This window comes from Paroedura picta, chromosome 5, assembly GCF_049243985.1.
Source record: "Paroedura picta isolate Pp20150507F chromosome 5, Ppicta_v3.0, whole genome shotgun sequence".
NCBI lineage: Eukaryota > Metazoa > Chordata > Lepidosauria > Squamata > Gekkonidae > Paroedura > Paroedura picta.
Window position 1 is genome coordinate 70,425,165 of NC_135373.1, and position 23,166 is coordinate 70,448,330.

At 42.7% G+C, this 23,166-nt stretch overlaps 1 protein-coding gene across 4 annotated transcripts in view; it reads right to left on the reverse strand.

The window, feature by feature from the left end:
* The window catches only part of MET (MET proto-oncogene, receptor tyrosine kinase), a 123,352-nt gene extending 115,051 nt beyond the window's left edge, over positions 1-8,301 (reverse strand). The window contains exon 1 of one of the 4 annotated variants that reach the window (XM_077338443.1): positions 8,285-8,301. The gene's annotated coding sequence lies outside the window, so the exon portion shown is untranslated. Of the gene's footprint in view, positions 1-7,108; positions 7,279-7,793; positions 7,991-8,132; positions 8,152-8,284 lie in introns of those variants that run through there. The other 3 variants (XM_077338442.1, XM_077338439.1, XM_077338440.1) reach the window with 3 other exon arrangements.
* Between the last annotated feature and the right edge of the window lie 14,865 nt (positions 8,302-23,166).

Below are 23,166 nucleotides of genomic sequence, written 5' to 3' on the forward strand. Positions count from 1 at the left end.
GGAGGATGACAATGAGGAAAGGGGCATGCCCAATACTCAAATGCAGATCCCAGTAAGTTAGCACTTCAGAAAGTCAAGAACGGATTTCTGAGGATTCCCCTAATGCACGGCAAGTGAAGGGGCAAATCAGGTCTTTACCCAAAAAGGGGGATTTTAGTGCAGAAATGGATGAAAAACTGAAACCTATGCAAATGCAAATCTGAGCCAAAACCTTCATTTGGAAACAGTCTAGGAATCAGCAGCAAGAGGCCATCAAGCAAACTTCATCCCACAAGAGTGCCCATATTGCTAATACAGAAGAGACTTGGAAGAAGTGGAGAAATTTAGAAGAGGATGCATCATTTTTTCTTCTTGCAGGTTCTTCTTAACAACCAATTGTGTTTTTTTAAATTTTTAGTTTTATTCAAGGTGTAATCATATTAATAAAAAGTAAAATAGCAACTAGAACAGAAATACAGAAGATTAAACATGACATTACATATCTGATACAAAAAAAGTAGAAACTCCTCACTCTCTCTCTCTACTAAACCATATGGTGTATCTGGTATGTATAAATTCCTTTTTTAAGATAGTCTGTATAATAACATGACTATTCTTCATTTTCTTCTACCAATCCTCTATTAATCATACAGGTGTGTCTAGCCATATTTGATAGTTCAGCTACTTTATCCAGCCACTGAGATATACATGGGGTAGCTTTCCAATTCACAACTAATTGTTGATTAGTAATATACAATGTCTAGTGGCATAAGTCATCCACTTGTTAATCTAACAACACAATTCTAAACAAAGATTCGAATGGGTAGCCATGTTGGTCTGAAGTAGCACAATAAAATCAGAGTCCAGTAGCACTTTTAAGACCAACAAAGATTTATTCAGGGCGTGAGCTTTCATAGTTTGACAAAGAGTGTTTGCACTGGAAAGCTCACACCCTGAATCAATCTTTTTTAGTCTTAAAGATGCTACTGGACTCTGATTTTATTGTGTTACAATCCTAAACAGTTACAATCTTCTAAACTCATTGATGTCAATGGCTGTAACTGTTTAGGATTGCATTGTAACACAATGAAGGATTTGCTGCACTAGCCACCCTTTCTTGGCCACCATAAATTTATTTCCTGAAGGGGGGGGTGGGGGAGGACATGCTACAACATAGGCCTTTAAGCAAAGAGGAACATGCAGATATTCTTACATCAGTCTCTGGAAAACAGTGCAGAAAGACAGCCAAGACCAGAATGCTATGTGCTCATATTTTTATCCTCAGCAAAAAGAAACACCTTCTCTGAATTTCAGTTTTCTGATCAATATACATTCTCTTCTTGTAGCATTGTTAGTCAAACAAAGGCCTATCTCATCCTTGTCACATCTTTGTTCAAAGTTTTCAGCAGCAAAGATTTTAAAAATATTTTTTAATATTTGAATGTATTGACCACAGCTCCTGGCCATGCCAGCTTGAGGTAGTTTACAGATAAAAGATCCATAGAATGGTATAAAATGATACAGTATTGAAAGCACAGTCCTATTTGTTCCCTCCCAACCAACCCACAGTCTAGTTCCCATTCAGACCACCTACTAGCCTCGGGAGAGGTCATCTGCCCAGATGGATGGGCATCCAGGGGGCTTCTAAAGGAGGGATCCAGATCTTCCTTAGCCTAGCCTCAACCAAATGCCTTGTGGAAGTACTCTGTTTTACAGGCCCTGTAGAACTGTGGTAGGGCCCTCAGCTCTTCCAGGAGTTCATTCCACCAGGTTGGGGCCAGGACCAAAAAGGCCCAGGCCCTGGTCAAGGCCAGGCATGCTTCCCAGGGACCGAGGATTATGAGATTACTGAAGTGAATGCAGAAACATCTTTACACATACAGTTTTGAGCGTAGATGATTTACAAAACTTGGATTAAGAATAATTTCTTCCCACAGTATTGTTTTTGCACATTGTGAGACAGAAACCCCATTTGAACTTAGCTATGTAAATATGTATAGTGATGATGAGGCACTTTGCTCTGTAGAGACCCAAGTATTTGTGGAACACTCATGTGACCAAGTTCCATATTGCCCAGCATAGCCAGTGCATATACAGAGTGCCAGGCAGTGCTAGTGCAATGTACTACTGCCCAGCAAAACCCAGTGCTTTAAGTACTTTTTTCTTTTGCTCCATCAAAAACAATGGAGGATGGGAGCACCTTCTTTGGGCACTCTGTACATGCACTGATTCTGCTGGATACCCCCAGATAGATTCCCCGTTGACTACAAGGACCCACCTGGTATAATGAAGCAAAACCAAAATCCCAAATCCGAATACCATATTGATATTGGAACTCAGGTTTTTTGTGCACACCCCTACTAGAAAATCACCCCTTCAATTCTGCCATAGGCAAAGCATTTAGTCTGCCTAGCACAAGTGAATGGCAGAGACTTGCAGGGAGGGGAAGAGATCCCAAGGGCTAGGGTGGGGGATACATGGCAAGCTTGAAATTTAAAGCTCCATGCTAATAATGTTTTTGATCTTTCTCAATACTTTGTAATACCTATATTTCGGATCAGTGCAAGGGATGTAAACCTATTTGTCAGGAATTTACAGACTACCCATTTTCCATTCAGCATGAATTTAGAAACCACCCATATTCCATCAAGTGCAGCAGTACCAAGCTAGAATGGGGTGCTCATTCTTTTCCTCTGCCACTTTTCTCCTACTGGAATTTCAAGCCAAGTCTGAAGCCTACCACCCTTACCCCTTCTGGTTACTTAAATCTGTGGGGAGGGGAGAGAGGTCCAGCTGACCGGATCCCCGAGATAGGAAATGCTTCCTTGAGAGAGGGAATCCCAAAATTTTGGGAGTCCAATGTAGCTGTTATGTATGTGGACTCAATAATGCTACTGCTGTCTGATATGCAAATGAAGGTATTGTAAACCCACCAATCAGAAACTGGACTTTAACTGGACTTTTAATGGACTTATTGGAAGCTTGGGTTTGGGACCAATCAGGTTCTTTGGCTCCCCAATCTGAAGATAAATTGAGGTTGTTCACTGTTTAGTATTGTTGGTTTTGCTGGTTGTTAGTTCTAATAAAAAGAGCTGCTTTCAAAGAACTACTTCTGCTGCACTCAGTGCTCTGTCTGCATAGGAGGGACGGTCTGATCAAGTTCATCCAGCCTCACAACGAAGAAGCCACGGGACCGCCTTCCTGTTCTGCCATCCGCAGGGAACACTCCAGAGTTGAATCTGATTGGCTGTGTTGCCATCCAGAAACACCTTCCCTAGGGAGATCTCTCTCTCTCTCTCTCTCTCTCTCTCCCCCTCTCTCTCTCTCCCCCCCTCTCTCTCTCTCTCTCCCTCTCTCTCTCTCTCCCTCTCTCCCTCCTTCCTTCATACAGGTTTTATCTGAGCATTTTGTTTAACTGATGGTTCTCTACTATGTATTTCAATAGCTTGTTTTAATTATTTTTGATTTTCACTTCCTTAAAGACCCTAAGTTGTATGGAAAGGTACTATAGAGATTTTTACATTAATAAAGCCCACTAGGAGAAACAGGAGTTCAATCTTTTAAATTATTTTTATGATCTAACCTGAGAACTGTATGCATTGAACAGTTTGTTAATTGTTAGTATTGTACAATATTATGATTTCCTCATTTTATGTTGTACAGGTCTCTGAAGGGCTGGCATCTCTCTCTCTCTCTCTCTCTCAAAAACAGCTGGAGGAGGAGAGCCGGGTGAAAGGCTTTGTCCCCTCCACCTATGTTACAGGGATTCCTTTACCTTCTAACACACAGGCCATACCACATGCAGTGATCCATAATGGTGGTTAATATAGCTTTGTTCACGAGCTGCTATAAGCTTGTGTTTATTATTATTATTATTATTTGATTAGTTTAAGGCATCTCCAAATTATGTTAATTTCCCAAGACTACTCTAAATTCCAAGAGAATCCAACACTTTTCTGGACTTTGGACCAGGTCAGGACATTTGAAACAAGCATTGTTTGAAACAAGCATCTTGTTAGAGCCAATCATGTAAGCATTATCAAGAGGCACTCCACCAAAGCAAAACAAAACTCTAGGACCAGCTCATATTAAAAGGCAACACTTCTGTACTTTCTGTGTTGCACTAGTATGCGCCCACTTCATATTCATATCAAGCAACATATCAGGGAAAGGGAGAGGCTGATGCTTGCACATACCTGCTGAAACACACTCCACATAAACTTAAAGCACACACACACTGCAATCCACACAGCAATATTACAGAGAAATAACTTGAATTATATATTATGTATACTGTGTCATGTCTGTTTACTGCTATAACTATAAACAGTTACACATTAAAAATACAATCACTTCTACACCAGTGTGGATTAGTTTTCTCTCATTAGTCTTTTCCTTTCTTCCACATCTCCCCACCTCCTCCAAATATACAATTCTAAGATGCAGAAGTAATTGACATTGATTTCACTGGAGTTATTTCCCAAGTACCATATTTGCCAGAGTATAAGACGACTGGGCATATAAGACGACCCCCCCAACATTTCCACTCAAAATATAACGTTTGTTATGTACCCGGCCCGCCCCTGCATTTCCCTGTGACCGGCGCAAATGCACATGAGCAAGCTCTGCTTAGACTAGGGGAGGGCCGGAGCGCCTCTGCTTCCCGCTGAGCAGAACGGGCCGGTCATGCCAAAAAGGCTGGCACCCCTGTCTCACTGCTGATGCTCGGCGCAGCCACGCTGATGACCCGCTGCGGCCATGCTGGATACCACGCGATACTGGATGTTATGTAGAATGAGGTGAGCGGGCATCGGGAGGCCACTATGGGCACCGGGCGGTCTTCGGGAGGCCACTTTGGGCAGCTATGTCTATCCCAACTGAAGTGCACCCGGCGTATAGGACGACCCCCCCACTTGGAGGCATGTTTTTCAGGGGGGAAAGTAGTCTTATACGCCAGCAAATACAGTAATTCTGTTCAGAGTCACATCTTTAGTCTGTGAGCCATTCTCTTCCATCACCATTGCTGTTTCTGTTGTAAACTACTGGCTACTACAGACGATAAACCAAGATTTAACAAATAAATAAAAATCAAGCGCAGTATTCATTGGAGACTAATACAATGACCTGATGCCAGTCCCTTCATAATCAAGAATATTGTAGCGGTGTTCTATAAACTACATTAGCCAACACACATGCATTAAAACAATAACAGCACCCTTGGCTTTAATGAGCATTGCAATCATAATTGAAATTGCAAACATCTAAGTTGCCAGCAGAATGCATTCTCCACCAGGCTTCCAAACATGAATGTTACTACAATATGTAATTGTCTGAAGGCAACTTCTCACCCTTTAAAATTATATTTTACCACATGATAAAAAATAAGAGTTTAATGCCAGTAATCACCCTACACACACTATTTTAGGAGACAAATTTCTGTTGCTTTTAAAGTTTTCTAAACTACTCACAAGCATGTCTGTGTGGGAAGCACAGGTAATTTTTGGCAACTGCTAACTTTTGGCTTGTGTTTCTTTCTGTCCTAAGAGAGCTCCTTTATCCGAAAGGTCTGATAATATTTTGAGCAAACAAAAGATTGAGCCAGAGAAGTGTAAACCAGCACACATTTTAACAATATATGGGCAAACCTTAGTCCCTTGAGAGACTGAAATAATAATAATAATAATTCTTAATAAATTGTGACATTTTTACAATTTTTCTTGCCAGAGCATTGTTAGAGTCCAAGTTTCTTTGTGGAGGCATTTGGATTTCTTAATCAGAGAATAGTTTGACTATGGTAGCTTGGCAATGTAAAGATTTTGGCTGCAATCCACATATCATTTACTCTTAAGCATAGTGTCACAGAATCACTGCAAGTATTCTGGAGTAATAACAAATCTTTGAGCTAAACATTTTTGTTTAAACTAGTTTTAAGCCTAACTGATGGATTTCAGGTATAGACTGTGCTCCCAAGAAGATCACTGGCATGAAACGCAGATACCTCTGGAAATCTTGCCACAGGGCAAAAAAACAGGAAATAAATGCAAGTCCTTCCCATAAAGGGTTGATAACGTTGGTTTCTCTCTCAGATATCCACCCTGTCCTTCACACCCGAAATTCTTAGGTTTTTTTTAAATACTGGGCTAGGAGCAGGACACACAGACAAGCCATTGCCAAATTACATTTCTCAAGATGAAAGATACTGTTTCAGGAAGCCTGGTGAGTAGGCAAGCAGAAACCTAGATGCAGTTACCTGAAGACAGGTTGAAAAAACACTCAGGGCAAGGCAGAGCAAGGCAGCCTGAAACTGTGTGTTGAATCAGGCACCTCCTTTGCCAGCTTTCTTTCCTACCATCAGGCTGAGTCAGACTGCGAGCCGCCAAAAGTTCTTTGTAAGCAACCCTACAGTCCGTTCTCTCTACTGCCTCTTCCACCTCCTGGGGAGAGTCACTCCTGAATCATCCAGGATCTCCTTTCAATCACCTCTTAGAAAAAGAGATTTGGCTTCCTTTCCAAAATTTCAACATGTCCTCTCTCTTAAGAAAGCACACTGAAAACTACATGAACATAGATCCTTCAGGTTCCCTTCCATAATAGTACAGTCAGGAATCAAAATCATTACATCAGATTCTATAAGAGGAAGGAATTTTAAGCAATAGGCAGGAGGTTCTCTCCCGCCCCCACATAAATATAGGCACTTCATTTACTATTACCTAACACATTCCAAACTTGAACTCTGACAATAAGGGGGGGAAAAATCTGAGTTTAGCCTTTCCTTACACCTGCAAAATTACCATCTCCCATCTGGACTAAAATCACCCTCAATCAGGCTAATTGGGAATGTTTTCGTTAGCTTAGACTGGAGCAACTACCTATAGCATCCTACTGTAGCTGGGCAATTCTATACTGTTACTCCAGTCTATGTCCACTGATACCAACAGCCCAGCAGAGCATTGTGCTATAGGTGTACTCTGACCAACAAGCATATATTTAGGATGGATAGATTATGGACAAAGAAAACTACACAGATCTCTAATGGTTAATTTCTAAAAAGAGAACCTACCAGGATAGCATCCCCCCCCCCTTAATTTAGAAGCCCCACCCCTTACCCTCAGCTGTGAGAGAAACATACCCTTTACCCAGTCTTAAGAGATCTTCTCCAGTTGTGCCACTGCACATGATCCAGAACTGATTCCTGGCACTGAGATCCCAGCGGAATCCAGGCATTTCTCCAGAGCAGAGCCTGCCAAAAATTCCAGCCACTGGTTTCCTTAGAAATCAACAGCCACAGCCTACTGTGCGTAAGGCATCAGCAATCACTTGCTCCAGAGAAGCAGCAGTAGCCATTCAGAAGGGAACAGTACCACCCCACTGTTTCAAACACATACTCCCTCGGAGAGAGGCAAAACGGGCAGCAGGAGATTGAAAGCCCCTCCGCAATCGTCTCCTTTGATCCAGGAGAAACCCTGGTAACATATGGGAAGGGGGGGAAGGGGGGGATAACTCTGCCCATGCTCAGAGACACTCATCTTGCGACTACTATCACTTGGCGCTGGAAACGGGTGCTGGGGATTGAGCACGAGGTCTCAGTTTCACGGAAGCCAACTATCGTCGCGTTCTGCGTGCGGATGGAAGACTGTGCCACCCTCCGCACGCCCATTCCGCGAGTCAAACCCTCTGAAGTCACCCTCAGGATTGGGCTGCATCAAGCCACAAACAAGAACGAGTGGCTGGTGCATTGCAGCGAGGGCATTATTCCCCCCTCCGTTCGGCTCACACACCCCCCCTCCTCCTCCGGGGGTCCCTCTCGGCTGTACCTTGTTTGGCGGAGGCGAGGGCGCAGCACAAGTGACCACTCCACATCTGGATTCCTTCGCGGACGGTCCCTCCACCCGGGCGAAGCACGCCGCTTTCTCTCCCCTTCGAGGGAGCCACCTGGAGGGGAGGAGGAGGCGGAGACGCCGCCGGCGCTGACGGAGAGCACTTGCCGACTGGGCTGGGCTGGCGGGCTGGGCTGGGCTGGGCGGCTCAGTGGTCGCTGCCCCCTCCCCCGCTCTCGCCCGCCCCTCCCGCGGCGTCTCCCGGCGGCAAGCCCGCCACGGCCCCCTGGCGCCCCTCCCTTCCCGCGCGGCGGTCCTGACCTGCCGGTGACTCACCAGAGCACGAGTCTTCGGGACAGGGTAAAAGCCGGCACGGCCATTAAACAAGCAGGAGTTTCGTAAAACAACAATGGGATGCAGTATAGACACTCAAGACCAATATTTCAGAAATGAAAAGGTGGAAATCTCGCACCTTTATTAACCCTTACCAGGCCAAAAAGCCTCCGGAGCACCGCAGGAGAATCTGGGACGGGCATTAAACAAATAAAAGTTCCGCAAAATGCAGTGGGGTCCATTATGGACACTGGAGAACAATATTTTAGAAATGAAAAAGTGGAACTCCCATCCCTTTGTTAACCCATTCTGGGCTGAAATGCCTCTGGAAAGGGCCCGGGAGGGGCATTAAACAAACAACTGTAAAAAAAAACAGCAGAATGCATTACAGATACTTGAGAACAATATTTTAGAAATGAGGCATAGCTCTCATCCCTGTATTATCCCCTTCTGGGGCAAAATGTCTCCAGAACACCTGGGAGTGGCCATTAAACAAGAGAACCACAAACACGCACACACACACACTGGATGTATTACAGACACCCCAGAACAATGTTTTATAAATGAAGAAGTGTAATTCACATCTTTATCAACCTGTTCTGGGCCAAAATGCCTTCGGAACGCATGTCTCTGTAACACAGCTCACTGTTTTTTGTGGCACACTTCTTGGCCCTTGGAAGAGGCACTGTGAATTTCAAGCCTCTAGTTCAGGGGTAGTCAACCTCTGGTCCTCCAGATATTCATGAACTACAATTCCCATGAGCCCCTGCCAGTGTTTGCATTTGCTGGCAGGGGCTCATGGCATTTGTAGTCCATGAACATCTGGAGGACCACAGGTTGGCTACCCCTGCTCTAGTTGACCCAGGGGTTGTTCTGTCCACTCCTGAACCCATGAGCAACAACTACTCAGCACCTCTCTGGAAACCTCTGCTCAGTTTGGAATGCAGCACTTAACTGTGGAATACTTACTCTACTTCCCTCCATGCTGGAAGCATTTGGGCTCATATTGCACACTATTTCTGTGTTTTGATTTACAGAATATTGCTCTGGAGTGCCTTGAGTGCATCCTGCTGTTTGTTTGTTTTGAGTTACTGTGCTCATTCCAGGTTAATGTGCACAATATTTCTGCATTTGGAACATGCCTTAAATATGTTCCACTGTTTTTGAGGTACTATTATTTGAAGTACTATGTCTAATGACCATTCCAGGATGTTCCATGGGCATTTTGGCCTGGAAAGGGTTAATAAAGTTGTGGGAGCTCAACTTTTTCATTTTGAAAATATTGTCCTTGAGTGTCCATAATGCATTTCACTATTTTGTGTGGTACACTTGTTTCTTTAATGCCCGTTCTGGGGGGGTTTAAGAAGCACTTTGGCCTGGAAGGGGTTAATAAAGGGGTGCCAGTTCCACTTTTTCACTTCTAAAATATTGTTCTCAAGTGACTGTAATTCATCCCACTGTTTTTGTGGTACTCTTGTTGTTTAATACCCATTCTGGCCTGATCCATGCGTTCTGGAGACTTTTTGGCCTTGTACCTGTTAATAAAGGAGCAAGATTTCTGCCTTTTCATTTCTAAAATATTGTTTCCAAGTATCTGTAATGCATCCCACTGTTTTTTTGTGTACTATTGTTTGTTTAATGCCTGTTCCAGCCCAGTCCACCTTTTACCCTGTCCCCGATTTTGAGAGAGGAAGAAAAGTGGCCACTGCCTACAATGCCCTGTGCTCCAACTACATCATGTAGGCCGGGCAACCCACTCTCAGCGCCACTAGTTCCCGCCAATTCTGCCCTGGTCATCACTGCTCCTCTGCACACCAAGGTGCGAGGCAAAACCCCCATCACCACCAAGAGAAAGAAGAAAGGAGAAATGTTCTCCACACACAGACACGGAAGGGCTGAATTCACATATTATATATGAGCCTCTCATTGTCCTGAGAGAAGCCAGTGACTCATCAGCCTGCCTTTCGCAATTGCCCACACATGCCTATTCAAACATGACAAAATTCTTACCCAGAGAACACGTCCTAGTTTGTGGGGAAATAACATAGAGGCACTTAACTTTTCAACTATTACTGTCCACTAACTATACAATGTTAGTATCGAGTGCCCCACTAAAAACAGTTGAGCCTAAAAACAGCAGTCCAGATCAAGTTAATTTATTACAGCCACGTAGGGTAAGACAGGTTTCAGACATTTGTGACCCCTGCATCCTGATGACCATCACTCAACTCCTTAATGTTAGGTTTTAAGGGGCTGGTGGGGGGGAATCTAGGTTTTTAGGGTGAGGGCAACGTGAGCCAAATGATTGTCAGTGCCATTGCAAGTAAGGAGGGATTGTCTAAAATTAGGGATACCATCCTCCAGGTGAGACCCCCAAAGTTCTGGATGCTCTCAAGATTAGTAGATTGTCTCAAGGAGCCATATGGTCCCTATTAAGAATGAAGGATGTGAACTGTGTTTATGAAAAACTAAAACCTACTACCCAACCATATTCTCTCAAATCTTGGGAGCTAAGCAGAGTTAGCCCTGACTAGCACTCGGAAGAGTGACCTCCAAGGAATACCAAGATTGTGACATGGAGCCAGGCAATGGCAAAACATCTCTGAATTTCTCTTGTCTTGTTGCAACCAACTGTGGCTTTCCAGGGAAGTTTGCAGTTGCTTAGAGGCAGGCTCCTATGCCTATAAAAGCTACTGGAACAGACAGGGGTAGAAAAGCAGCAACTTTTCCCAGCATCTGTAAGACTTTTTCACAGGTTATTATAATGTTTACCAGGAGCTTACCATGCATGATAGGAGTGCAAATGTTACTTACAGTTCTTCTGATATACATATGGTCACCAGGTTGTGTGAAGAGGACCAGCATTAGGGTTGTCAGGTTCCCCCTGTCCATCCAGGGGTGTAGGGTTGCCAAATCCAGGTTGGGAAACTCCTGAAGATTTGGGAATGGAGCCTGAGGAGGCCATGGACCTCTGATCTCTGGAGTCTGGAGATGAGCTGTAATTCTAGGAAATCCTCAAGTCCTACCTAGAGACTGGCATCCCTAGCCAGTACATCAATTTATCATGTGCTTCAGCTTTAGAACATGTAAACTAACCACTGGGTTTTCTGGATTTTCATTCACACGTACTACATTTTTAAGTGTGAAAAAGTAATGTGTGTTGTACAAAGAAGAAGAGAAGATGACCATTCAGCGGCCAGCAAGAAGACCGCTGAAGGATAGTGAGCAGCATCTTCTCTCCTTTTAAGTGTTATTCTTTGTCTCCAGATTGCTACTCTCAGAGCAATGTCCCCCTTTTTCTCAGAAGTTCTCTCATCTTTTTCTCATCTTTCTCAGCTACAGATGTAGATAGAAACCTAGGGCCATTCTGCACTCGTTCAAAATTGCACAATGGTTGCAAATTGAAATCGCTATTGATTTGCTGTTATGCAGAACGTCGTTGACAATCTGCAACACTCTTGAAACCGATCCGCAAAAAGCGCTTCGTTGTAGCGCTTTCAGGGAAATCCCAAAAAGTGGATTCACCCTCCTGAAAGCACTACACTCTTGCAACCAATCTGCAACACTAGCGAGAAAGTTCTGTGCGTTACCATTGTTGCCGTTTCAGCAAAGTCCCTCCCTTTGGCTCTCTCCTCTGATCTTCCGGCGAAATGATCGCCATTTTTTTTCTTGGAGCGAGCAGAAATCAACGCACTGGCAAGCCTTCGTTTACCCAGCGAGGCTTCCCCGGCTGCAGTCCCTCCCCAGAGCTGTTTAAAGTCACCAAGCACCAAGCAACACGCAGCCCCATTTGCTGGTTTATTTTCCCTTTATTTTTCACTCTATTTTCGGCCGAAAATCGCGGCCTTGCAGGGGGGGGTATTTTTTTTCACTTGGGGGGAGCATGGCAATGATGAAACGGCAGCTCAAACACCACCTGCTACCTAGATGGGTCTCCCTGCTGCAACGAATCAACGCAGATTCGTTGCAACGTGTTTTTTTTTTAAACCTTCCTTAAAGGGAAAGGGGCTTTTCGGGAGCATGATAACGGCTGCCCATTGGCTGCTCGTTTGATTGACGGCCAGGGGCGGGACAAAGCTGGGCAATATCGCTTCCTGGCTAGCAATCTTTGCCGAGGCCGGAAACCTGTGGGAAACGATAGAAACGCAACTGGATTCCATTACAAGGGCAGGTATGCATAACGAATTCCACTATTTAAAATGGCGTTTTTTCGTTCCGCAACCAATTTGCTACATAGATCCTGGTGCGGAATGGCCCCTAGTATATTAATTCCTAGATAAACCTTTATCTATTCTTTAATCAGGTTGTGCACTGTTGGCATGTCCTGCCAACCCTGCCAACATTTAGTACATGGTAAATGAATGTGTTGCCCCTTCTCATACAAATTGATGACCAATCACACAGTAGCACTGTACATTCCCATTAAACATTTGCAGTAGTTTTCCTGCACACATCAGTGTAATGTTTGAAAAGGTTTGTAGTATTTGGGGAAAGTTGCAGCTGGTATGTTTGTTGTAGCAAATGGGTAGCCCTGTACACATGATACAGTACAATCCGCATACACAGCATACACATGATTTCCTTTTTCTTTTTGTTAATTCTTACATGTACAGCTGATGTGCAATTTAAACTCCATATTTACCCAGGCACTGATCACTGGTTTTGTTATTAAAGTGAGCAGAGAAATACTCATAAATGAAGGATATATGTGCATTCACTGTAACTCATACAGGCTACTGTGCCTTGCTACCTCATCTGCACATTAATTTCTACCCGAATTAATGTCTACACAGGGGTCACATTAGATTTTGCCTTGAATTTAGTAGAACATCATACACGATTACATCCATTGCTTTTAGATCAACCCATTACACACCCACCCACAAAGCTGTCTGTTCAACATGTGCTGGGTGTAAACAAGGTTAAATCCAAGAAGTTCAGTTTAACATGGCAGGTATCAGTAGACCAAAAATAATTACATTAATTATTCAGGAAGATTAATGCTTTAGGGTCCCATAGCCACATTTTCTTAAGGTTTCTGTGCCTTGCTGTGTCAAAACAGGAAACAAACATATGATCAGAACATCTTGTGACCATAGAAAAAACACTGTTTTCTGCTTATATGCTTTTAGCTCTCTAAACCACTTGCACCTTCATAAAGCAATAAAAATGTCTTTCTGTAATTCCTTTTGTATTACAGATCCTAAATGTTTGTATTGCCAGTCCTCATTCAAGAACATATTATTTTACAAAACCTATTCCTCTGTCTCCTATCATATGAGCATTCAAGCAAAAGGATCTGATCCTTCATTTAAACATGTATGGGTAGCCTTTGCTCCCACCATACCATCCTACTGAGATAATACAATAGATATCTGGGAAAATTCAATCTGGATTCTCTTTGTTGAGCCTGTCAAAGGCGAACATCAGTCCCCAGGGACCCAGACTTAAATCACCTCATAAACATCATCAAATTGCCATCTATTTGTGAGTATATGACTCCCTAGAGGCATGACTGCTTAGATATTAAGTATATGGACTATTCTGCTTACAGCCCTGTATACATTACGTATTGCCTTGAGCCAGTGGCTGTCACAATGCAAAAATGACCCAGTAGTAAAAATTAAATCCTTGGGGGCTGTGATGACAGCAGTTTGATAACTGCAGCCCTGGCAAGGCATGACGAGGCAACTAGAATGACTTGTAAAATATTGTGCAGGTTAGTTCTCTAATCTTATCTTTAAAAAATCCATGTGTATTCGGGAGGTGTACGGGGACTCAGAATCAGGGAAAGCTGGTGACTCTTCTTGAGGGATGGTGTGCAAAGGTCTGTCACAAGCTTTACCCACCAAGCCCATCCCATTCGAGCTTTTTCTGCCACCAGACCCTATCTGTAGGAATGTTTTGTAAACTGACATATGGATTTTTTTAAAAGGCTATAGTTACATCCATATGTTCAAACTGAAGACAGAACTTCAGGTGAGTAGCCATTTTGGTCGGAAGCAACTGAGCAAAGGTTGAGTCCAGTGGCACCTTTAAGACTAACAAAGATTTATTGAAGGTACACGCACACACAAAACCTTATACCCAGAATTAAACTTTAATGGTCTTAAAGGTGTCACTGGACTCAAACTTTGTTCTGCAGACAGAACTGTCAATTAAAAATCATATCTAGTATTTGCATAAATCTACAGAAAACTTCCCCATGCCAACTGAGCAAAAAACCTATACAATATTTCAACTTTTACAGTGATTTAGGAAATTTGGAGAATCTACACCTAAGAGAACATGCTTCACCTAAAGCACCTGCTTCACTCCCTAAAATCTGGGTCCCACTTATCTGTGGGACTGTTTAGCTGCTTATGCCCCCTACAGGGCTCTTCACTCTGTGGTCCCTCCGAGACGTCCCCCCCCCGAGATGTCGGAATTGTCAGCTTTCCTCAGGGCCTGCATGATGGAGCTCTTCCACCAGGCATATGGTTGAGGCCAGGCCAGGGTCTTGGTGTATCAGAAGATCCTCCCAATGTGTGATTAGATTTGGTCCCTCACTCCTAGTGACAGAGAATGTTTGACCCATGGCCTGAACGGGGAGGGGGAGTGGGAGCTTAGAACTCTTAAAAGAAATAGATTGCCATCTGGTCAATGTAATGTAAGGGTGTTTGGGTTTTTTTTAATTGTATTCTACTTACTGTTGTGAACCACCACGAGACTTTTTGGAGAGCGTAGGTATAGAAATGTGAAAATAAATAAATAAACAAACAAGCACACACACACATACACATACAATACAATATAATCTGCCAGTGCTTGCTTAAAAGAGATTTTATGTGTGGAATGTAGATTTCAGTGTAATTGATATCGTAATATAAACCTTATTACCTGCTTTCCCTTTCCAGAAATATAAAGCAGAAACAACAACAAAAATGTTGCTCCTGATCTGTATAATGACCTCCTTCACAGCATTCTTGTAATATAGTAGATCTGTGTATAACTTGTATGTGAAGATTAAAGCCAAGACAAAGTGGGTTGGTCAAAACCATAAAATCTTTATATAGCAGAATAGAGTTTTTAAAAAAGACATTTATACTTGATTCCCCTTTATTGCTTGAGCATAAAATACATGTTTTGTGAAGAAATCAAAGTGACCTGTACCCCCAGTCAGCACAGCATTCCAATTTCCCTGTGTTCTGCCTGTTGCCCTTAAGGAACTCTCTGAGGTACCACAGAATGCAGCCTGAGGTGCATACATTCTTATATGAGTCAGTCTTTCCTGCATGGAATATGGAGAGATGGGAAGCTTAGTACATGTACAGAACAGGCATTTCCTGAGAGTTCTGGTGCAGGGCAAGGCATTTATGGTGATATTTTTCATTGCAGTAGTAAAATTTCATCATATCAGCATTTATTAAGAACACACACACACACCACACCCAAAGGCCAGTTTCTTGGTCAACAAGTAGTATATATATGTGAAAAATAGGAAAGAACTAGTATCACAGAGAACTAACATTGCAATTATATGTAAAAAAAATGCTAGTCTCAATGCATCCTTTGGGTTACCTTTGATCCTGACTCAGGATTATTGGTAGGCATTTCTAGAAGCAGAAACCAAAATAAAGAAAGCTCTTGGCCCATCATTGTCTAGATTTAGTCTGCTTTACTTTAGATTATGCATTGCTAGCAGGCTCTTCCAAAGACTGCTGAATAATTTAATGAAAGAGATGGGTGACATTATTGATAGTTGCTTGCACTGATGATACTGCAGAGTTCAACTCCTCTGGGGGAACCCCATTTTAAGCGAATGAGAGCTATATTGAAATGAATCCAGAAAGCCAAGTGATCATCAAAATACAAAATTGGTCCAGGATAAATTGTTTGCTTGGATCACAGATTGGGCCAAGAAAATAAAGCTAGGAACCCTCATATGAAGACATCATTATATTTTGGCCAGTGGCCAGTGCAAAGAAACAAATGCAACCCTGGTAGGGTTTAGCTACTAATGCTGTTTTATAAAAAAAATCTATTTTACTAACAGTTCCTGCATTTTGCAGGGGATCAGACTAGATGACCAACTCTATGATTCTAGTGCTAGAACAGTGCCACTCACTGATCAAAGTATTTCAAAATACATTTGAGGAGCCACAAAAGGAACTTCTGTTTCCATTCTTGAGACTTAGATAGGTCCATTGTTGTGATATCAAAACAAGATGGAGAGGTGTGTTGTGTTATGAGAAGAGCACAGACTCTTCTGTGCTACATTAGGGACTAATTATTTGTTTAAAAAGATATAGAGGGTCTAGTTCAAAACTTACAAAACTTACAATAAGCAAAGAAAAAGTCTATATCTTCGAGAAAACTGCACAACAGCCTTGAAAGCAGAGTGTATGTTGCCAACTCACTGCTGCAAAACCACTGTAGGAAACCAGAAGTCCTGAAATTTGTTGGATCCTGTAGTCTTTTCTCCTTTCCTCTCCTCTCAACAGTTGCTTTGGACCCTGCTGATGGAAGAAGGGATTTCTTTTTCCCTGAATGCCACTGAAGTCTCCCAACCTCAGTGGCTACCTCATTACCCTGGTTCTAGGAATAAACTTTATTAGGGCTGGAGGGGACTGCTGGGGTGAGGAAAAAGCCACTAAGATCAAGCGTCCTTGCACTGGATCCAATCTATTATTTAGAATGGGACCAGATAACTGCTAATTATGATTTAAATGTTTTAACAGTTAATGTGATATTATAGTATTTTAATGAGATTAATTTTAGTATATAAATTATATTTTTGTTTTGTGAATTACTATGTTGTACACAAACCTGAGCTGTCTGGGAGGGCAGTGTAGAAATTCTACAACAACAACAATAATAGGCAAGAATTCTCCTTTGTTTTTCTTCCCCTTTACTGACTGAGCCATCCCAGTAATGTGTTTTCTTCTTAGCTATGAACTCTGGCTGTCCCACCCTGTGACAGTTTGATAGTGGTTGTTGACTCAGTCCAGAAACCTAAGAGAAGGAGCAGGAACTCCCTTTAACTTAAACAACTTAAATGACACTCAAGGTATTTTGAAATTCAAAAATAACAAAATATTGTATTTAACATAGACAGGTCAGGTGAAATCAGGATAAAATTTCTGAAGTAGCTCAATATAGATAACTCTGAAGTAAAATCGATACCAACCTGCACAGACTTGAGTTCTAATGTTTCAGGCTAATGAGAATTTCTTAAGGAGGTCAGAGTTACTAAAACAATGCACGCTGAGAGGTTGTTGTTCCAGTGTTTTCCCAAACATTCCAGGACCCTTTTAAACTTTTTCCACACTGAGAAAAATGATGTAATGGCCGTCTTAATGCTCCGCAGAATTCCCAGCATTACACACAAAAATCTTGTGAATGCACTTCCTGTTTGTAGCGCATTTTGAGACTAGGGCTAAAACCGGATTCTCCCCCCCCCTCCACTGGGAGGAAATTTGCGGTCGCCTAAAGTGGAACCTCAAGAGTTGTGTTGGCTTTGTTCACTGTTTCCTGACTCAAAGTGATGTCTGAGATCTGACCTTTTTATTGCATTAGTATGCGATTGCATTATTAAGCATGCTCAGATATTAAAAAAATGGAAGGGAGGCAAGGCGGGAGGCTGGACGGGCCACCCCCCCTTCTGAGAAAACCGCAGAATGTGGGACCAGCCACTCATGCCTCCTAAGTAAACGTGAAAGGCATGATGTGAAATCAGTCCTCACTATTGCCATTCGGAGACAACATATGCAGAAAGCGAGGCACATATTTGACACCAACTTACAGAGACCAATACAAAGGAAACCTAGAGAAACAAGACAACTGTGAAAATGGCTGTATTCTCTGGCTCGTTTGGTTTTCAGACAGTTGGTACACTCTTTCCAGTACCCCAACCCCTTCTCTTGAAACACTAGTACTCGTCTTGGGTTTTTAACTGATTCTTAAGGTATCTAAAGGCCACACCAGAGCAGGGATCTCTGCACTCTCCTATTTGACTGAGTAAAAAAAATTCTTCTCTCACTAGAACTATCCCTTTTCTTTGGCCTGAATGGGAGTCTTCACCTACTTCCCAAACTTCCTTACCAATTTCCCCCTAGTGCTCCATCTGTATTAAACTCTTAGCTAAGGCTGAAATCAGACTCAACTCAATCAAGGCAGAACTCTGAGGGCCTTTTCGCACGGGGATCTTTGTTGCAAATTGTTTGCGGAATGAAAAATCGCCATTTAAAATAGTGGAATTCGTCGTTATGCATACCTGCCTTTGTAGTGGAATCAGTTGCGTTTTTTAGCGTTTCCCACAGGCTTCCGGTCTCGGCAGAAATCGCTAGAAAGGAAGCGCTATTGCCAAGCTCGTCCCGCCCCTGGCCGTCAAGCAGCCAATGGGCAGCCGTTAGCATGCTCCCAAACAGCCCCTTTCCCTTTAAGAAAGGTTTTTAAAAAAAAAAAAACAGACCCATAGCAACGAATCTAGGTAGATTCGTTGCAACGGAGAGACCCATCCAGCTGCCTAATGTGAGCTGTCGTTTGATTGTATGATCGTTTGCACGCTGCCTCGAGTGATAAAAAAAAAATCCCCCCCCTCTCACGGGCCCGATTTTCGGCTGAATTTATGTGTAAAAAATAAAGGGACTTTATTTCAGCAAACGGGCTTTTAAGTGGTTTGTGCTTAGTGACTAAAGGTGAAGGACTGAAGCCAGGGAAGCCTCTAAACAGAAAGAGGCTCGCCGGTGCGTTTATCCCCGCTCGCTCGGAGAAAAAAAAATGGCGATCGCTTCGCCGGAAGTTTGGAGGAGAGAGCCAGGGGGAGGGACTTTGAAGAACCAGCAACAATGGTAACGCACAGGTCTTTAGCGCTACTGTTGCAGATTGGTTTCAGGAGTGTATCGCTATCCGGAGGGTGAATCCACTTTTCTGGATTCCCCTGAAAGCGCCACAACGAAGCGCTTTTTGCGGGTCGGTTTCAGGATTGTTGCAGATTGTCTACGACGTCGTGGGTTATGGCAAATTAGTAGCGTTTCCAATTAGCAACCATTGTGCTATTTTGAAGCCGTGCGAAATGGCCCTGACTGAAACCTCCTCAGCATGCAACTTTCAAGACTTTCTCTGCTGAGCTGATACTCACCTATCAAATTGCTTGGAGTAACCTGTTACTCTAGGCTCTTTTTTTCTATAAAGAATTAACCCTTCATAGTCTTTCAGTTGTTCGTTCAGCAATCAGCACTTCTAAACTTCTTAAAATTGCAGTCCGTTATACCATGCTTGAGACTGCTCTGTACATAAATAAAGCAGTATATAGATTGGTCCAAAATTGTATCGTATCCCCAGCTCCTCATCAGGCAGAATAATGAGGACGATGGCAATGACATAAAAAATGTGTATTTCTTTCAGGGCTCGCCTTTTATACAAGTTCAACACATGCAGAGATTTGAACTGGAAAACCTTTTCAAAATGAACCTTCAGCAGAAATCTCCCTGCTGGACATCATTAGTGATTTTGCAATGTTTATCTTCTGTGTTTCGTACCATTCCAGAGACATCTAATCTGCTTGGAAGAGAAGTCACTAACGTGACCCACTTATCACTTAGCTCAGCATTTATACTTTACATGTTTGTTTTGTTTGGTAGGTCAGAGAAGAAATACATTCTGCTACCTCTTTTCCATGCATTCAGCCAGGATTATTTGCAAATAACTATAGACATCTGGATTTGCAAATATCTAAAAATATACAAGCCACATTCTTTTTATAAAAAGGGAATACAGAACCAAAATCCATATAAATATAGTTAAAAACATTTTTTTTATTTATCTAGTACAAGGAAGTATGTATTTTTATTGGCTTCTAAGTATTTCGAATTCATCCTCCCATAATATTGACCTGGGAATTCACTAAAGGTAAGGTAAGAAGACACTCCACATGTCAATCAGTGACAGATAAAGCAAGGAATCACTAGAGGAGTAGCCACCAGAGGCGTAGCCACCTACTTCCTAAGAATCAGTAGATTACTACATAAATATGGCCCCATCTGGCCGTATTAATGAACACTCCCACACTGATATAGCAAGGAGATAAATGCATTGATAAATACAGTTCTGCATATCTATTGCTGAGTGGAAATATGCACAGATCAGAATTACATACATTACTAATAGCCCATACTGTTATCTGGTGAAGGGTCTACTTGTTCCAGCCTTGGCCTTAATAGCCCAGGTTAGCTCATCAGATATCAGCCCTGGTTAGTCCTTGGCTGGGAGACCACCAAGGATGTCTAGGGCTGCTATGCAGAAGCAGGCAATGGCAGACCACCTCTGATGGTCTCTTGCTTTGAAAACCCTCTGGGGTCCCCACCAATTGCCTGGGACTTGACAGCAAACCTCGTGCCCCCCCCTCCAAATACTGGAATGCTACATTGGTGGTGAACACAAACTGGTCTAATAGCAGTCATGGAAATGAAAGAGCAGTTCTATGTGCTGCCCTGATTTGAATCTAAGTTGCCCAGGAAACAGAAGGGAGGCTTAATCCTTCTGTTAGGCTCCTTGAATCCTTCCACCTAATCTTAGACTCCCGGGTCTGTTACTAGCATTTGAAAGGGGAAAAGGACATATTCTGTAGAAAACTGTATTTCCCCCTTTAAAATCCTAACAATGGACCAGGGACCCAATCTGAATTAGCATAGCTAAGCAGAGGTAAAAGGATTGACTTTTTCCTTCCCTTATCTGAACTGCTGCTGCATACACATGCCTGTCTCTGACAGATAAAGATCTGTGGTCTTTGTCGTAACTGGTTGATATCTAGTTGTCCCCTTTGCTAGGGATAAGCTTCAAGAATGGCCTCCCGACCACCCTGGGTTTATTCTAACCTTTCCTCCACTGTGCAAGCAGCCAGCACAGCTGTCTATGAGCACCCCCTCAAACAGTATGGGGAAGGGGGGGCAGAAGTACATTGCAAAGAAGGATTAAGAAGAAGCAGAAGAAGAGTTGGTTCTTATATGCTCCTTTTCCCTACCCGAAGGAGGCTCAAAGTGGCTTACAGTCACCTTCCCATTCCTCTCCCCACAACAGACACCCTGTGGGGTGGGTGAGGCTGAGGGAGCGCTGATATCACTGCCCGGTCAGAACAGTTTTATCAGTGCCGTGGAGAGCCCAAGGTCACCCAACTGGTTGCATGTGGGGGAGCGCAGAATCGAACCTGGCATGCCAGATTAGAGGTCTGCACTCCTCACCACTACACCAAACTGGCTCTCCCCCTTAAATTTTCCCCCTTTTTTATTTTGGGATGAGATTATCCCTGTGCCTTAAACTCCAGTAAGAGGCAGACAGTGCAATCCTAAACAAGGTTACACATTTGTGAATAATTTATAGTCAATGGGCTCTGTTTCGGATTGCACCATGAAAGCCTCCCTTCCACCATGAAAAAGGTAGCTCAGGGTTAGCATTGAGCCTCATAACAGTGCAGTCCTTATGAATCAGATCTCACCATCAGCACAGTTGTTGAATATTGCCCTAGCACAAGCCCACCATCAGAAACAGGCTTCCTGCTGATTATGGAAATATGTATCTCAGCATCTATTCTTGATCTGATTGTTAAAATATGAAGAGAGAGATATTGGTGCAGTCAGGTACTTTTCTTTGTTCTTATGCTAATATGTAATTGTTATTTTACCTGCCTGTACTATTGAAATTTAATATGAATCCAACATTTTTGTATAATTCATTCCATAATATACAGTTTCTATAAGATTATGAAAATTATGTGCATATATTTTTCTGGTCAATTTGTTCTTAAAAACAAAAAGGTTTTGATTAAGACTGATTGTCCCAGTGGCAAAAAACCCCACCAAAACACACTGCCCAAATTTTATTTCCACAGCACAAATTGTGTCCAGCTTTACATGACAATAAATTTGTTTTGCTACATTCTTATTCCTTCTCTTGTGAGACAGAAAGACTCAAAAGTGGCAGAGAATTTGAGCCTTCTATCCTCATTGGCTTCAATAGGCTTTGAAGGATGTAGGATGTATTTGGGATTGCACTGTGAATCTATCATTTTGCTACCCAACAGTTTTAAATAAAATGCATTCCTTTCTTTTTAAATGTTTGCACTTCAGTCAAGCAAAGGTTTGTCAAGTGGCTGTTCATCCACTTCCCACATTTGTTTATCAGAACTGCAGTCTTATGATCCTTTCCACTTCCCCAGTTGGTAGGATGTTCCAAGGACAGCCATTTAGTACAAGTTTTTGTGAGAAAGAAAACCCCCACTGAAGCTTATTGTTGTGGTTTCTGATTATTTTCAAATACACAGAGGAAGCAGACAGGCACCCCAGGGTCAGTCATCGTTCTTGAACCAGCATTGCCCACACCATGCAAGTGTGTCTCAGCAATCCACATCTATTGGTGTGTTCACAGGCTGCAGTCTTATTTTTGCCACCCCAGGAAGAAGGAAAGGGGTTGAGTTGTGCTTCCGGAATATCATGCCGATTATACATGTGCCTTTCTTGGGTTCTGTTTGGCATAATACATCTGGTCTCCGCCGTCTTTCTCACCTTTTGGCTGCTGTGAACCCCAAGTAAAAGATTTATTTGATTTGAACATCAGGCACCATCGAGAGCACACCTGTGGCTGTCACTCTGTTTGCTCTCCCCGGGGTTGAGAAAGAACACAAGGTTATCTCATCAGACCTTTACACTTCCGAAAAACCCACAGGCTGTGTTTCTGAGCATTGCCTGACAGGGACACGTATTTGTTAAGTCCTTCAAAATCAACCAAGACTATAATAATACAAAGCATTCTTCCTCGAAAGCCATTTAAATAGCAGGGATTAGTTCCAACTAATGGCTTGAGGATGGGGAGCATGACTATGGTCTTTTATGAAAAGATGTCCTTTGCTAATATTGGACCCCTGTTTAATATACATTTTAAAGTTGCCCAGGAGTTACAGGACAGTGAAAAGAAAATAAACTGAGCCATTAAACCTCCATTCAATAAAATGAGCCATACTTTTGATATAAACCAAAGGTTTGCTTCATCTTGGTACCTTCCT